We start from the raw sequence: 7,649 nt of genomic DNA, 5'->3' as shown, positions 1-7,649 counted from the left end.
CAGCATGAGAGCTCATCAAATATTTTACTTTAAATAAATTTTCTTTTGTATATTGAAGGTATACAACCACTGCTGAAGGAAACAAGAGAGGACACAAACAAATGGAAAAAACATTCCATGCTCATGGATAGGAAGAATCAGTATCATAAAAATGGCCATACTGCCCAAAGTAATTTATAGATTCAGTACTATCCCCATCAAGCTACCATTGCCTTTCTTCACAGAATTGGAAAAAATGCTTTAAATTTCATATGGAACCAAAAAAGAGCCCACATAGCTAAGACAATTCTCAGCAAAAAGAACAAAGCTGGAGACATCATGCTACCTGACTTCAAACTATACTACAAGGCTACAGTAACAATATCAGCATACTATTGGTACCAGAACAGATAGAGACAAATGGGACAGAATAGAGGCCTGAGAAGTAACACCACACATCTACAATCATCTGATCTTTGAAAAACCTGACAAAAACAAGCAATGGGAAAAGGAGCCCCTATTTAATAAATGGTGTTGGAATAACTGGCTAGACATATGCAGAAAGCTGAAACTAGATCCCTTCCTTACACCTTATACAAAAATTAACTGACATTGGATTAAATACTTAAACATAAGACCTAAAATCATACAAACTCTAGAAGAAAACCTAGACAATACCATTCAGGACATAGGCATGGGCATAAACTTTATGACTAAAACACCGAAAGCAATGGCAAGAGGAGCCAAAATTGACAAATGAGATCTTATTAAACTAAAGAGCTTCTGCTTAGCAAAATAAACTATCATCAGAATAAACAGGCAACCTACAGAATGGGAGAAAAAAAATGTGATCTATTCATTTGATGAAGGGCTAATATCCAGAATCTACAAAGAACTTAAACAAATTTACAAGAAGAAAACAAACAACCCTATCAAAAAGTGGTCAAAGGATATGAAGAGACATTCTCAAAGGAAGACATTTATGTAGCCAAAAAACAAATAAAAAAAAAGCTCATTATCACTGGTCATTAGAGAAATGCAAATCAAAACCACATTGAGATACCATCTCATGCCAGTTAGAATGGTGATCATTAAAAAGTCAGGAAACAACAGATGCTGGAGAAAATGTGGAAAAATAGGAACGCTTTTATGCTGTTTCTGGGAGTGTAAATTAGTGCAACCATTGTGGATGACAGTGTGGTGATTCCTCAAGGATATAGAACTAAACATACCATTTGATTCAGCCATCCCATTACTGGATATATATCCAAAGGATTATAAATAATTCTACTATAAAGACACATGCACACATATGTTTATTGATGCACTGTTCACAATAGCAGACTTGGAACCAACCCAAATGCCCATCAAAGATAGACTGGATTAAAAAAAAATGTGACACATGTACACCATGTAATATGATGCAGCCATAAAAAAAGTTCATGTCCTTTGAAGGGACGTGAATGAAACTGGAAACCATCATTCTCATCAAACTAAAACAAGAACTAAAACAAACCAAACCTCGCATGTTCTCACTCATTAGTGGGAGTTAAACAATGAGAACACATGGACACAGGGAGGGAAACTTCACACACTGGGGCCTGTCGGGAGTGGGGAGCTAGAGGAGGGATAGCATTAAGAGAAATACCTAATGTAGATGAGGGGTTGATGGGTGCAGCAAACCAACATGGCAAGTGTATACCTATGTAACAAACCTGCACATTCCTCACTTTTACTCCAGAACTTAAAGAATAATTTTTTTAAAAAGGAAATCTTATGCATCTGACAGATTTTAGCCTGTAAACCAAAATCTCTATAACCACCTTGGAATAAAGTATTTTAGTTTTCACCCACATTTATGTGACACTCATTTTAGACTTCTGCAAAAGATGTTTACATATTTATCTTTTCTAGTTTATTCCACAATTGGTGTCTATTTGATTTTCCTTTAGCTGTAAAGAGAATGTTATATTGTTTTCAATAATCCATTAGGTTCATCCTATGAAGTCCTATGTAGTCTTCTGGATTGAGTTTGTCACACACCAAAAAGCAACCAAGTACCTGTGCCAAGGTAGTACTGAAACCCACAACTTCACCTGGTTTCAGTACTATTCTCTACATGTGCTTGCCTCTGTGGCAATTATTACTCTATTTGTCATAAAATGTAGCTTTTTTGGTTATCAAAAGTTTGTCAGGTCAATAAAGAAGGAAAAGAGAGAGTAACACTCTTTGTGATCTAAGGCTGGTAGGCATGACACAATGACACGGGAGATCCTTGCATTTAATTCCACCACTATGCAACAAGTTGTGGCAAGATTCTCTTTTATATTTCACAAGACCTGTAACTTCCTGATTTAGCTAAACATTTTAATCTTGGTTAAACATTAAGTAATGTGTGATTCTAATTTTAGAAATCCTCAAATAATTCCATTTTAATGCTTATATATGTATATTTTTAAAGTAAAAGAACAAGATTCACTGGAATTTCAACCTGTTGATTTGAAATCAGAAAGAATAGATGTTTTAACTGTGCATTTTTTTACAATATCTAGAGTATAAAAAATACAATCAAGTAGAATATATGTGTTTCTATCAAAGAAAAAAAAGCAAAGTCTTTTTTAAAGATTGCAAGACAGATGCTATTTTGACTGCTGAAGTAGAGAATAGAGACTACAATATAAACTGAGTTTAACTCCAACCAAAACAAAGGTACTAAGCTTTTTAAAGAGAGATCTGATATGAATTAAAAGGAAATATAAGAATATAAAATGAGAAAAGGGACTAGTCTGACTATATAAAAATGGAATATTACATAAAAAGGAAATGGAAAATAATTGACAACTGTTTGGAATCATGGGTTAGACAGTGTATGTTTTGCAGTTTGGCAGGATCATGCTATTTTGAGCAAAGTCTCAGTATGGAGGTTAGGGTTACTTTTAAGGACAAATCTATGACCTAGTGCACATATAAGCTGGGCCATAGTTGGCCAAGTCTCTTACCATAGTGTTTAGGCAAGTCTTTTGTGTTACAAAAAATTTTAATCACATTCTTTATGAAATACAGAATATCTCCTCATGAAAATTTTCTTTGTTTCAAACATGCTAGATGGTCATAACTGACTTTCTGTCTGAAACTATGAAATCTGATAAAATATATGTTTAGAAAGTCTAAAGATGTTTTCCACTCATGGCCTTAAATGTACTTGAGTTGCTATTTTTGTTTTAGTAGTGACCCTTTGTGATTGGATAGTAATACACAAAACAAAAGGGGAGTCTAATTCCCTTTAATTATGACTAATAAATGGAGCCCAGCAAGTTTAGTCCTGTCCCTCTAGATTATAATGTTACAAGATTTCTCTCCTGCATTAAGATCTCACATTTCTTGGCCTTACCTTGTCAAGTCAGATACTTCCAACTACTTTAATACCTGACATACTGAGGATATACAAACCAGAAATGTATATAATTATTTTACTTACTATCCTCTCATAACAAATAGAAAAAATAAATTGTAGATTAAATAAAGAGCCAAATATTCTATACAACAATTTTAAAGTCTATGCTGAAGAATGCATAATAGATGGCAAAATTTCTCTAAATCTTGCCTTTAAATTTTGGTCATTATAACCTTCATACTCGGAGCAAGAATTGCAAAGCAAATCACAGAGAAGAAAAAAACAAGTTAAGAGCAGTTCTTCTGTCTGATGAGATATATCTGAACAGAAATAAAAAGCATAATAATAATTTATGACACATGGGAAATTGAAAGATCAATAAGGCAATTAGTTATATGAACCCATTTCTTTTGATGCTTATAAAGAGATAAGAAAAAGCATTAAAAAAAAATGGAGTCACTAGCCCATTTATAAAAGGATTAATGGAAGCCATAGCAGACAACTTCCATATGCTCCCATGGGGCTGGTCAGTGCTAGCTAAATCAACTTTAGACATCAGACAATACTCCTCTGGAGGGCAGAATCTGATAAATTATGTGAACTGTCAATAGCAAACTCTTTTTTTTTTTTTTTTTTTTTTTAGACAGAGTCTTGCTGTATCACCAGGCTGGAGTGCAGTGGCACAATCTTGACTCACTGCAACCTCCACCTCCCAGGTTCAAGCAATTCTCCTGCCTCAGCTTCCTGAGTAGCTGGGACTACAGGGGCCCACCACCATGCCCAGCTAATTTTTTGTATTTTTAGTAGAGACAGGGTTTCACCATGTTGGCCAAGATGGTCTCAATCTCTTAACCTCGTGATCCACTCTTCTTGGCCTCCTAAAGTGCTGGGATTATAGGCATGAACCAAACCCTTACCTAATAATGGTCACTGTTATTTCTCCCCTACCTATAATGTGGCTTTCTCAAGACCGTATTTGGGTAGAGCAGTAGCCTTTAAAGGGAGAGAAATAACACCGAGTCCATGAATTAGTTGAGGAGCAATTAACAGCCGACCATACAGAACCATCTATCAGCCCTTGGAATTCACTCAATTTTGTCATTCCCAAAAATTCTGGCAAATTGAGACTTTTGCATGACTTACAGGCTAGTAATTCTAATCTATAACCTATGAAGCCTCTCCAACAGGGACTTCCTTCCCCTGTGGCAATTCCTTGAGATTGGCCTATAATTTTTATTTACTTAAAAGACTTTTTATACTATTTTCCTGGCAGAACAGTGAACATAAAAATTTGTGTTAATGATACCCCCTATCATTAATGAAAAACCAGCTCACCAAGTTCATTGGAAAGTGTTTCCTCAAGGAAAGCTGAACAGTCTACCATGTATCAGTATCATGCAATCAGGCTTTACTCCCCAGTAGAAAGGAATTTCCTAATTACAAGCTTATTCATTTTATGAATATTACTGGCAGCCCCAATGGAGCCAGTACTTTTAAGTTTTTATCCTTCTGTCCAAAGAAATACAAAGTTAAGAGGTTTAATTGTAGCACCTGAAAAGGTACAAATGTCCTGTCCTTGGATACATACTAACTTCCCGGTCAGTAAGGCCTCAAAATGTTAAATCAAAAACTAGCAACTTACATACCTTAACTGATTATCAAAAATTACCTGGTGATATTAACTGGCTTCGTACCACCTTGGGCATAACTACTGAAAGGTTGCAAAACCTGTTTTCTATCTTAAAAGGCAATGCTGCCTTGGATTCTCCTAGGTATTTAACCCCTGCAGCAGAAAGGGAAAAATAGGAAATAGAGCAAGCTATTTCTCAGAGGCAAGTAGATCACATAGACCCAAAATACTCAGTTCAATTGTTTCTTTTTCCTACTAAGCATCCTACAACAGGATTACTAGGACAGATGACCCGAGGGCTATGCTTTCTAGAATGGATTTTTTGCTCACATACCAGGACTAAAACACTATCTTCCTATATCCAGCTAGTTAGTAAAGTCATCTATATAGGCTACAGATGATGCAATGAGTTGCTAGGTTATGACCCTGATGTCATAAGAATTTCCTTGAGTAAAAAGCAATTTGAAGCAGTCTTGCCCATAGCTGTAGATCTTCAGATAGCACTCTCTGATTATGTGGGCCAGCCACAGAGAGTATGCCCTTCCAGCTGACAAACTACTTCAGTTCTTATCTCATACTCCTGCAGTTGTGCCTACAAAGGTAGTTAACTGTCCCATACTTAATGCTTTAACACGTTTTAATGATGGCTCTGATAAACATTGAAAATTGGCTGTTTAGTCGAAACCATATCATTTCCTCACTCAATCTCGATTTACTCAAAGAGCTGATGTTGGACCCCCAATATAAGCCTTGGAAACCTTTTCTGCTCAACCCGTCAATATTGTTAGTGACTCTGCTTACTCTGTTTATTTATTGCAGAACCTTGAGACAGCCTCCATTCAGTCTCCTCTTGAGCCTACCCTGTGTGCCCTTTTTCTTCAACTAGCAATTGCCAGATCTACAAACACATCCTATTTTTATCACACATATTGGAGCTCACAGCTCACTGCCTAGCCCACTAGCTTATGACAATTATCAAGCAGACCTGCAGATTATAAAGTCACTGCTTGGCCAAGCCACCCAATTGCATCCATTTTTCCACCAAAATTGAAGAACTTAACTAAACAATTTTAACTTATCCAAAGACTAGCTAAACAAATTATCCTGCAATGCCGGGATTGGCAACTCACAGGTACGCTCCCTCTTTCACAGGTGTTAACCCTAGAGGACTAGAACCTAATCAGTTATGGCAGACAAATGATACACACGTTCCTGAATTCAGAAAACTAAAATATGTACACGTATCCATTGATACCAATTCTCACCTAATTAGCACACAATTAGTGCACTTAATTTGCATCTTAAAGAAGATGTTTAATAATATATCTGAATAATTCAGCAGATATGTTATTAAACATCTTCTCTTAACTTTTGTGTTTATGAGGCAGCCCATGAAAATTAACACTGGTAATGGTCCAACTTATGCCAGCTCACAATTTCAACAATTTTGTCACACATGGAATGTCCAACATTCCATAGGCATCCTGTATAACCCCCAAGGACAGGACATAGTAGAATGTGCCCCCTTCACCTTTAAAAATATGCTCAGAAAACAAAAAAAGGGAAAGTATGTGTAATGATTCTGCAACACTACTAGCACAAGCCTGATGCACCCTTAATTTTTTAAATTTAGATGGAAAATTTCAATCAGCCATTGAAAAGCACTTTGTAAAAGCCTCTCAAGACATAAAACCTGCAGTTTTATGGAAAGATGTGAATAGTAATGTATGGTGTGCTCCAAATGATTTGCTAACATGGGGGAAAAATATGCTTGTGTTCACACCCCCTCAGGCCCTTTTGGATTCCAGCACAATGTGTCAAACCATACCATGGTGTAGCTGGGACCCCACTTGGTACCAGAAATAAAGGAAACACCCCTGGAGGACCTACAGCCCCAGACAATGTGGCTTCCTTGGACAACACAAGCCCCAAACATTAACCTGGGGGATGCTGAAGAAGACAACTCAGAAGGCTGAAAATATCTTGCTCCAAACACAAACACAATTTACTCCAGATAATTTGTCCCTTTTTTATTGTCTCACTTTGCCTGCCACCTGTACCTGCCACACTCTATTGAGCCCATTTTCTAAATCTGGCTTTATTTCTGCCTGCTATTTAGGCAGACACTCTCTTCCTAGCCTCTAATGATGCAACTGCTTAGCAAGAAAGGATTAACATACCCATGGTGGGGTCCTTCATTAATGGCACACATTGGACTGAGGTGCCAAGTAATATTACATGTCACTCCTTGATTGGAAAAGCATGTTACTAATTATATTATGTTTGTCTTATGTTATTTACTAATTTTAGGATGCAAAGCTGGAACACAACTTATAATTGCTGTGCCTGACAAACCTGTTGCTGTACACATCTGTAGTCTTCAATCAACAAAACCTGATGCAGAAAAACAGAAAAGAGGGAGATGTAGGAAATTGGTTAGGGTGGTGGGAATAATTGTAGGAAAGACACAATCCTTCTTGGAAGGCCGAGACATTTCGCAAAAGCCTTGGGGAAGAGTTATGGCTGAAGGCCGCTAAATCCTCTTATCTTGGGGTTAGGGCAAAGTGCAGGTTACAAGAAAGTGCAAAGGAATATATCTAGATAGGTTTGTTAACTTATTTCACCAGAAACCAACCTTTGATCATC

Source organism: Aotus nancymaae, unplaced genomic scaffold (assembly GCF_030222135.1).
Source record: "Aotus nancymaae isolate 86718 unplaced genomic scaffold, 86718_ANA_hifiasm-v0.15.2.pri h1tg000006l, whole genome shotgun sequence".
NCBI lineage: Eukaryota > Metazoa > Chordata > Mammalia > Primates > Aotidae > Aotus > Aotus nancymaae.
This window is presented reverse-complemented; position numbering follows the sequence as displayed.